Source organism: Canis lupus, chromosome 14, assembly GCF_011100685.1.
Source record: "Canis lupus familiaris isolate Mischka breed German Shepherd chromosome 14, alternate assembly UU_Cfam_GSD_1.0, whole genome shotgun sequence".
Lineage (NCBI taxonomy): Eukaryota > Metazoa > Chordata > Mammalia > Carnivora > Canidae > Canis > Canis lupus.
In genome coordinates, this window is record NC_049235.1 from 11,495,246 (window position 1) to 11,506,379 (window position 11,134).

Consider the following 11,134-nt stretch of genomic DNA (forward strand, 5'->3'; position numbering starts at 1 on the left):
GGTGGCACAGCGGTTTGGCACCTGCCTTTGGCCCAGGGTGCGATCCTGGAGACCCAGGATCGAATCCCACGTTGGGCTCCCGGTGCATGGAGCCTGCTTCTCCCTCTGCCTGTGTCTCTGCCTCTCTCTCTCTGTGTGTGTGACTATCATAAATAAATAAAGATTTATAAAAAAAAAAAAAGAAACAAAACCAGTGCAAACCATATTATATTATTTTAAAACAGTTAATTAACTACATGCTATTCTTCAATTAAAAAGAAAATAAAACAATAAAAATAAAAAACAATGAACTAATATGCTCTATCAATCACATATATGGTGAATTATTCATACCAACATCTTGCAAATAAACGTGGACATAAAAAAAAGTAAAATTCTGGAATTCATTGTGTACATAATTACAAATAATTTTGAAAAGCTTATAATTAAAAAACATACCCTGGGGCACTTGGGTGGCTCAGTAGGTTAAGTGCCCTGACTCCTGATTTCAGCTCAGGTCATATCTCAGAGTTGTAAAATTGAGCCCTGCAGTGGGCTCCATGCTGGGCATGGAGCCTGCTTAAGATTCTCTCTCTCTCCTTCTCCCTCTGCCCCTACTTACTCCCTTAAAAAAAAAAAAAGAAAAAGAAAAAGAAAACAACAAAAAACACAAGACAAATAAAACATACCCTTAATAAAATTGGCATTGTGTATGGAAAATAAGCAATGCTCTTTTGAAAGATGTTGGTACCTGCCCCCTACCTGGAGGGTATATAAACAGTACAGGAAGCTGGTTTCCTAAGCTCTTAGTGCGTCATAAGCTGACTTTGAATCTAGCTATATGTTGAAATGCAATTTCCTCTATTTTATTTGATCTTCACCAAAACAAAGATCTTATTGTATACTGGGATTTAGAGATTTAATATACAAATCTGAAGTAAACCCTGAAGAAAAGCGAAGAAGTTCAGAGTTTTCTCCCTACTAGTTCACTTACAATTAGGGATTTTATTATAAACATAAACAGGGAATATTTTGACTGCCCAGAAATTTGAATAGAGCTGTATCCCCAAACAATATATATCCTAACTTTATAAAAATTCTAAGGGTAGTACTGACTACATGGGATTTTTTGCCAGAAATACTAACTTGAGAATGCAATTTTTAAAAAAGATTTTATTTATTCATGAGAGACACAGAAAGGCAGAGACACAGGCAGATGGAGAAGTAGGTTCCCTGTGGGGAGCCCGATATGGGACTGGATCCAAGGACCCCCAGCTGGCAACCTGAGCCAAAGGCAGAGCTCAACCACTGAGCAACTCAGGTGCCCCGAGAATGCAATTCTCGCACAAGATGCAGCTCTATTTTACAAGGACTTCTTGAAAACGTTTTGGTTTTTACATTACAGGAGCTACCCCACCTGCAGATTTTTCTGCTATTGTAACTATTCTATCAGCACAGAGGCCATTAGATGCCACTTTGGTAGTCTGTTAAAAATTGATCTTGAAATTTAGTATTTTTTCTCCTATTGTGTCCATTATATATAACATGTATATATATATATATATCACATTATATTGTGTCATATTAATTATATTATGCATATTACTTGTTTTAAAAGTAGCAGTCCTCCTTATATTCAACCCCCAGAATATGGAATAACAATTAAGCCAAGTGAAGCAATCTATAGCTTTCGGTTGGATGTCACCAGAACTCTGAAAATGTTCCATAATTTCTGTCCTCAAGTGACTTGACGTCTATATTAATTAGGATTTTGTGTAACTGATTGTGACCAAAAAACATACTAATAGTGCTTCCAACAAGACAGAAACTTACTTTTTTCAGTACAAAAGAATTCATTAATAGGTAGCCCAAGGCTAGTAAGGTGGCTCCGCAAACCCAGCCGAGATATTGCTGCACCATTCCTCAGTTGAGCAGAATTGCTGTCAGAGCTCCAGCAGCCATATTCATGTTTCAGGCAGTAAGATGGAAGAAAAAAGGCAAAAAAGGGCAGAGGTGCTCCTAGAATCTGCCATGTAAAATTTCTGCTTACATGACCCCATCTAATACAAAGAAGGTCAAAAAATGTAGTCTTTATATGGAGGTCTGTGGCCAGCAAAGAGCCAGATTCTCTCTCTTAGGAAAAAGGAGGGAAGAGATACTGGAGAAGACAATTTGCCATCACTGCCACGTATGCATGCTTAGGTGCTTCTCTGAACTATATTTATGAGACAATAGTAATAGTTGTTCAATGAGAGCTCATATAAATACCTGCTGCAATGTCACTAGCATATACTTTAATGAGATTTTCTTCATTGGTGTGTTCCATTCCCTCACCTATCAAATGGTAACTCTATGCTAAAAATACATTTTCATTGTCAGGTCTCAATTTATTTCCCTGAATTTCATCTTTGAAAGAAACAGAGAGCCTTGCTTATATGCTTACAGTGCAGTGTTTCAAGATGATATTATAGCTTCACAGGGATAACAGAAATATTTTATGAAATTTCACTGCATAAAATACATTGAAGATTTCAGTAACTTTTTTTTTTTTTTGCTATTAAAGCTGAATTCAAGTACAAATAAATGTCATTATATTTTTACATCTCCAAGCAATTTGACGTGAACTTCTGCACACTGCCTGCGGTACATAGGGTAGCCATAGGAGCGGAAGGTGGGCATCGGCTGGAGGTGCCCATGAGCTTTGCCTGACATTTTAATAAATTCAGCTGCATATGTGCTCTACTGGGCACTTGCTCAAGTTGCAAATTTAGCTCAGCAGCTATGTGAAGGCTTATTTTTTAAGGATTCTAATACAATACAGCCTTTATAATTGTGTTGGCAGGAAAAGCATTCTTTTTAGTCAGATATGCCCCCAAACTAGTTAGCCTAACAGTACAAACTAATGCACAGGTGCTTTCCAAGGTGTGGAAATTGTTACATAACCTATTTTAGAAAGTGTCAATTTTTATAGGTGTTTCTTAATTGTTTAAAAATAGATTTTTTTAAATAATTAAATCTGACATGTATAAACCTCGAATGTATCTTAAGATTCTAGGAGTGCAGTGTAAATAAATGAATGCCATAGTTATAGAAAATAAGAACTATATAACCTATCGAGGTTGCCCTTTTGCTTTTTTTCTTTTCTTGCAATCTCATTTATCCACACAACCCTGAACAGCACTATAACCCTCATTTTAGCTCTTTCTTCCTCCCTTCTTTTCTTTTTCTTTTTCTTCTAGCAACTGAGCAATCTAGAACTCAGAGATGTAAAATAATGTTCCTAGCATCACACAGTGCAGGTGAGAACCCAGCAAAGGAAGGCAGAGACGCCTGCTTCTCTGCCACCTGGTATCATGCCTCCTCAATTATCTTAGCACTCTGCACACATGCAGTCCTAAGTTTGCCTGTGACAGACATTTATGACTTGCAATGGAAAGCTCGGCTCACAGTTTCACACTTCGCAGAGAAACAATCACGCAGAGCAGTCACCAGGTAAAAAGAGAAGCTCCTTGTTAGTTGAGCACTCTCTGCCACACCCCACTCCAGATGAGTGGACTAGGGGAAAAACAACAGAGATCAATGACATGAAGTCTCTCGCATGCCTGTGGTGTGATTTTTAAAAGACAAACTAAATGTGTTTTGTTGTTGTCATGTCGCTGATCTGGATGTTGTCTCTGGGGCTCTGGGCAGCAAGCTGCTACACCAGCTCATCAGTCCAGCCCCATTATACTGAACATTATACTGAACATCGAAGGTAAAAGATGGCTTGGAATGAAGTGTTCTCAGGGAACAACAGACTGAAAGAAATTTTGTTGACGTTCAGGAAACACAAGGGTGACCGTATAACCTGGGAGTGAAAAAAAATGCTAGCTCTCTTGAAGGCTGAACTACTTTGCGTTTTCTCTTGCTGTCCTGCTCTGCTGACATTTCAAGTTGATGACCCTTGTCTTCAGTGCATCTGGTTTCCTCTAGGATAGTCTAGTTCACTTTCCTCCTTCCTTCTTTAAGAGCAGGTGTCTTGTGCATAAATAAAACCAGACGAGAGGTATTTATTAAACCTAATAACACTAAAGTGTGATTGGCTTAATATTTTCTGGCCTTCAGAAAGATTCTTATTTCTAAAAGGAAATATATTGAAAAAGAAAAAGGAAAACAATTGATGTTTACTAAACAACGACTATGTACTACACATTATCTTCCACAAACTCTTACAGCAACCTATTTGGAGGTGCCATTAGCCCCACTAGTCCAGAAAATCAAAATTCAAAGAGATTAAATTTTTATCACACATATAGTTAGTACCTATTAGTTGAATGTAAATAAGCAAGTAAGTCTATGCTTTTGACCGTATACCGTGGCAATTCAGTCTGTCATTAAGATGGATTGCTTTAGAAAAACAATGGTAGCTAAGGGAGATGTGATCCACAACATTCTAAACTGCTACTTACCTCTGGCAAAAAAAATAAATGGTATCCCTGTGATGTCCAATGAGATAGCCACTAGCCACATGTGGCTATCTAAAAGTAAATGTAAATTAATCACAATTAAATAAAATGGAAACCTAGTCCATCAGTTGCTCTAGGCACATTTCAGATGCTCCTTAGCCACCTAGCCACAAGTATTCTTGGTTACTGCCTTGACCGGTACAGATACAGAGCATATCCATCATCACAGAAAGGTCATTGGATGCACCTCCTCTAAGCTCCTGAGGACAGGGTGAGATGAAGCAATATATGTTCTTATTCCCAATTTTTAAAGATCTGTAACAATACCAAAATAAAAATAAGTTGCGTGTTTGTGTGTGTGTGTGTGTGTGTGTGTCTGTCTGATGTTTTCTCTCTTAAAAGGAAAGAAGGGTTTAACACCAAGGGAAGAAAGGAAAGGAGGAACAAGAAGAGTCTTTCAAATGATAATGAGGGCAATTACCACAGACTGTTTTAGATGGAGGGGTGATGCAAGACATAATTTGAGCTTGCAAGGAAATAAGTTATTGCAAAAGTAAACAAACTGTACAAAGAAGGGTTTAAGAGATAAACTCCAGGGACTTCCACTTCTGGCCAAGATGGAGTAACAAGGAACCAATTCACCCTCCTGAAACAACCAACTAACAAACAAAAACAGAAAAATATATGAAATCACTATTTTCAAGACAGTAGATATCAGAAAACAAAAGTCAGTGATCTCTGAAAGATGGAAAGCAGACAAAGTAAACCCTACAATTGCTCCAGGTCACAGCTTAAAAGAGATTCAAGGTCACGGGTCAAGAAAAGGGAACCCAGGCAGAGCCTCACAGAGTAACTACCCTGAGTTTAAGAGACAGAGCTGAACATCCTGTAAGACCAAAGTAAATAGACTCTGTAAGGCAGAGAAAGCTGCTCAGAGAGAGAAATCTGCAGATCTGCAGAGTCCACCTCAAGAATTCAGCAGAGTCCACATCAGCACATGCTTATAAGGAAACTTCTCGAAAGTAGGTTATGCCTTTCCCTGGACAGCTGATATGGTGACTGATGTGAACGAAGCAGGCAGGCATCCAAAGGAGCAGCTGTTTTCTCCTAACCTGGTGCAACTCTGATGGGCAGTATTCACTGCAGAGCTCCCTGCCAGCTTGGCTGTAGCACACTGTTGGGACCATTACAAATGTTTACTTCCTCTCTGCTCAATCCTGCCTCCACCCCCTTCCTTTCACAAGTATTGATCCCTAATAAACATATGCACATCAAACCTTGTCATCTCAGCCTATGCCTCCAGAGATTGCAGCCTGCGACAGGTGATGATTCCAGATGACAGCAAGTTTAAATCTGGTCTTTGGAAAACTGTGTGGTGTAATTTATTGGAAAGAATTAACTTTGAAAAAAAAAAGGTTGTGTGTATGACTGTGTGGGGTGGACATACAGTCTGATTATGTTATGTTTGAAATGCCTATCAAATATCTGAATAGGGGTGTAAAGATACTTAGCTATGTGATTCTGGACCTCAAGGGAGAAATCAAAGCCAGAGATAAAAATATGAATATCGCCAGCATGCAGACAGAATTTAAAGCCATGGAACTCCATGGAAAGAGTCTCCCAAACTGCTTGAAAACACACTAGAGATCCCACAGGCATTATAACATATTTGATTTTTTTAAAAAACTGAGTTGCTGGTTTTATGAATTTTGAGAAAAACTGGGAGATTCATAGTTCTTGTTCATTTTCAAGGCAAATTTTTTGAAAAGTCCTAAAATAAAAAGTACTATTAGCTTTGTTTCACTTGGAATTCTCTCTGTCTGTCTCACTGTCTCTTTCTCTGTGTCTCTATCTCTCCATAGATACATTTTTTTTTTCCATAGGAACTTTTTGGGAAGAAATCCATTAAAACTTTTTCTCCTAAATCAATGTGAAATTTCTATCTAGACTGATTAGGAAGCAGAAAGCAAGCTAAGGACAAAGCACAAACCGACACCTTACAACCCACCCCACCCCTACTGGCATGTGAGAGACATGACTGGCTGCCTTAAATCTAAGGGAAATGAAAAACAAATGGTTAACATATAGAGATTACAGTCCAGCAAGACATGAGTCTCCCTAAGTTTACAAATGTCTTAGTGATTTACAAGAAAAAAAAGCATTCTTCTCAATAACTTCCAGAAGGAAACTCTCAACTGTCTTAATGCTTTACCAGAGGTAAAAAAACAACCTTAACTTGGCAATTGCAAGGCCTCCAATATCTTGTAGGTCCTCTTTAGCATGCAAAAATTCTTTTGAAAACCTCCCTTTTTCCTTACTACCAACTCCCACATATATAATCAGCCACCCCTCACAACCCTAGTGCAGCAGCTATTCCTGCCCTTGGGTCCTGTCCTTGTGTTTTAATAAAACCACCATTTTGCACCAAAGATATCTCAAAAATTCTTTCTTGGCTGTCACCTCTGGACCTCACCGCACCAAACCTCACCTATATTCCAAAACTATATCATAGACTAAAAGTCTAACCTAGAATTTTCATTTTGATTCAGATAACATAAACAATTAGAAGACTACATTTTAAAATTCTACATTTGCCTATATCTATATAGACTATGCCTCATGGTCTATACTTTTTCAAAACTAAAACTCTATAATTTCTCAACTTTGACATTTACTGATTTGTTTTTTGTTTTGTTTTTTTTCTCCTTCATCATAGCTGAGCTGGATCATATGTCTAAAAATGAAAGGGAGAACAAGCCAAAGGGACATATTGCAATATAATGGACAGTGTACTGTTTTATCAGTCAAATACCCAAGTATCAGCTCTGCCTCTAACAGGTTAGATATTCCAGCCAAGTCACAAATACGGGCTTCAGGCTACTCAATGTAAAGAGTGGAAGGTGAGCAAATGAACTTTAAAGTTCCTTCTGCTCACTTTGGCAGCACATGTACTAAAAGCCTCCTTTTAAAGCTCTAAAATTAAATGAAATGAAATTAATGACAACAAGGAATAAAGAGAGAAAATTACACATCAAGTCTTTTTCTTAAAGAACAGCAACCTCTAAACCTTGTTCTGCAGCACGTTGTGGTCATTTTATTAATACCTCTGAGTAGAGACTACAGGGTACACCAAGTTAGTGTCTTACTAGTTGTGAGCAGAATTTATTTTTTTAAGATTTTATTTATTTATTCATGAGAGACACAGAGAGAGAGAGGCAGAGACACAGGCAGAGGGAGAAGCAGGCTCCAGGCAGGGAACCATGCAGGGAACCGACCTGGGACTCGATATCAGGTCTCCAGGATCACACCCTGGGCCGAAGGCAGGCTCCAAACCGCTGAGCCACCCAGGGATCTGTGAGCAGACTTTAAAAAAAAAAAAAAGATTACTGGCTAAAATGAAATTTGCAGACTGGGAGATTTACATTCTTTATATTACAATAAAGAGATAAGAGTTAACTATGATTATTTTCCATTTTAAGCTTATTGTTATCTGGAGCTCTGGAGACACCCATATTTGTTGCCGCTAAACATAATATCAAACTCATGGATTAATAAAATAATTTTCCTTAAGCTTCAACAGTTTTCATAAGAGGTCTTGTATTAACAACAAATATGGGGATCCCTGGGTGGCGCAGCGGTTTGGCGCCTGCCTTTGGCCCAGGGAGCGATCCTGGAGACCCGGGATCGAATCCACCTCGGGCTCCCGGTGCATGGAGCCTGCTTCTCCCTCTGCCTGTGTCTCTGCCTCTCTCTCTCTCTCTCTCTCTCTCTCTCTCTGTGACTATCATAAATAAATAAAAAATTAAAAAAAAAAAACAAATATGCTCTAATCCTTTCACAGAGGATTAATACTGGAGGAATGTGAAGAACAGACATATAGAAAATAAACGGATCATAGGATATCAACTTTGAATCAGGAAGCACCAAGAGCCATGAAAGGCTATGTATGGAAATTGAGATAATTTCTGAATAGAATTCATCAATTCCAAGGAAAGGTAACTCTAAAAGTGTAAAGTATCTGCCAAATACACACACACACACACACACACATATATATATATATAATTTTTTTAACAAAGCAGGGTACTGGCACCGGGGTTTCCTCTATCACTTTTTTATTCTTCTATGATATATGGTCAGTCTCAAATGACATACCAACTATGATATATCAAGTGAAATACCAGAGACATGAGTGCAGATCTTGTCTATATCTTGTCTATGCAATACAGACATAAAAGTGAAAAATTCATCCCCACACTGCCAAGAAACAAACACAAAATTTCGAATGATGTTCCCTGATGTCAGGCCTATCGGGAGGCACAGGTGTTGTGCTTGTTTTGTTTTAAACTACAGTTTACATCCATTTGTCCAAACAACATTTACTCTGTAGCAAACCATGATATTCTGGCACCGTGCAGCCTCTAAGAGGAACAAATGGTTCAGAGAATAAAAATTAAGAGGAAAGCTCGTATATTCAGCAGAGAAAAATGCATGCTGGCCAGCAGGGGGAAACCCTAGGCAACCCTCATCTAAATGACTTCCAGCAGGCTTGTTCATTCTGGAAGAATTATAAATGGAGAACGTTTCCTAAACCCAAGGTCAGAGCTCCATTTGCTAACAGAAAATTAGAGAATTCTGGGAGACGCTCAAAGAGAAACTAACCTATCCTAGTTAGATGCGGAAAGCATTTCTAGTTAGGAGAGGGAAAGCATTCTCAAATCTGAGTGGATATAGATGCTAGTGGTAGACGCAATGGAAGGATGGCCATGATCCCAGAATGAGACAGGAAACATCTTTGGAGTATAAAGGGCTTAGGCCTCAGGCAGCAATTGAAGAAAGAGGGTATAAAATTAGCAACAGTCAGGGATGGGTTGGAAGAGCAGAAGCTTGCCAAAAAGAAGATGATCTTTGGAGGATACTTAACAGACTTAAAGGAAAAATTGAATATTTTGCATATCTTTTTCATAAGCCAGCTGTGCAAAATATCTCCTTAGCCAAGGTAAATAATGGAACTGAATTTAGCATTAGGAGTTTAGAAGAAAATATTTTAACTCTAAGTAATAGGATTTTTAAGAACGTATACTTGGATTTTCTATTTCTTTTCTCCAAAATGTGTAGGCAAAAAGATCTAATGTACAAAAGCTTTCTATTAAAGTCTTAGATTATAATACAAAATAATTTCCTGTGGAAAAAACCTACCTCTCCCACATTTAACCCAGCAGAAATCTTAATCACATTTCAAAATTGTCTATGACATTTATAGAAGCATAAAAAGGGAAATTTGGGGTTTTGCTGGAGCTAGAGGTAGCACAAAATCATTTATACTATATTATATCATGTCATATAATTATATTTTCATATCAATATTATATTACATTATATCATATTATATTCAGACATTCTCTGCTTCTATCTTGGTAGAGCCTGAGATGTATACTAGAGAAAATAGGAACTGGCAGATATTCTTCCATGTGAGCACCTGGAGTGGAGATGTGATTTAATAAGCTAGCATGTCAGAGAACTAAAGAATATATTTTGATAGAAGGAAGTGACCTTCAGGGTTTGGGAGAAGTTTTCGAATGGAAAAGTGTTTTTCACCAGAAACATAATAGTAAGTTAGAAAAGATCTATAAGGCCTGCCATTCATCTGTGCATGGGGAAAAAATAAAAAGCTAGGCAATAAATGTGTGAGCGCCTCTGCTGCATGGAAATGACTGTGTGTGCTCTGCTAAAAAAAGATGAAGGGGGCCCCTCAAGCACTGACAGGAGGGCAGAGGGCAGACAAACAACCAAATAAGAAGAGCTCTGGAGGCTGCATTCTGAAGGCACTGAAACCAAGCACACACATACACACACAGAGAAAATAGTGTCAAGAGTATTTCTTTCTATGTATATAGTAAACATAAACACATCATCTCATTTAGCTTTTAGAAGAAATCAGCTCAAGAGATTCTGATCTCTTTTGTACCAATGAAGAAACATTGTTTCAAAGAAGGCAAGTTATTTCTCCGAAGTCACACAATTTTAAAAGTTAGAGTACTGAGTATTTGTGGATTCAGAATGTAAGAATATCCAACCCTTCAAAAGCCCAAAGCTCTTTATACTAAGCCACATATAAATACACATATTAATGACATGAAATTTCTGCAATTACCTTTTTAGAAGGAATGTCTTTTCTGTTTCCGAAGTCCACAAGGAGGGATTTTTTCCTTGGCACCAGCACATTCCTTCGCTCACCCAGGCGGGTGACAGACTTTTGACTACAAAGCAGGCCTGCGTGTAGAAAGCTGACGTTGTCTCTGCTCAGCCAGATGGTCAGGACTGCTACATGAGGGCTCCCTTGTACAGCCTAGCCCATCACGGGCTGGGTACATCTGCCTGATTCTGGGTTTCAGTTAACAGGCCAAGGTGACTGCCGTGTGAAGCTGTCTCTGTAACTTTGACTCTTGCTATTAATAAGGGAGTCATCTTGGACATGGTTTTAACTCTTTGTCTTACTTCTCAACTTGTTGTTAATCCCAAAAGGAGGAGAGGGATGCCATTTATTGAAGACCCACTCAGAAACCCTAAGGTTTACAATAATGTTTCCATTCTAAGCATGAATGTCATTAAAATTTCAGATTCAAGTATTAGGTTCTGATTACGGTGGATTGAGTAATTTAGCCAAACTCAGAGTGAAAAAGTTCATTATCATACTTTCTTAAATCCCC

At 38.3% G+C, this 11,134-nt stretch overlaps 1 pseudogene; it reads right to left on the reverse strand.

Annotated features, from left to right (window-relative positions):
• LOC100683620 overlaps window positions 1–10,906 on the reverse strand; it is a 106,117-nt pseudogene extending 95,211 nt beyond the window's left edge.
• Window positions 10,907–11,134: the final 228 nt, after the last annotated feature.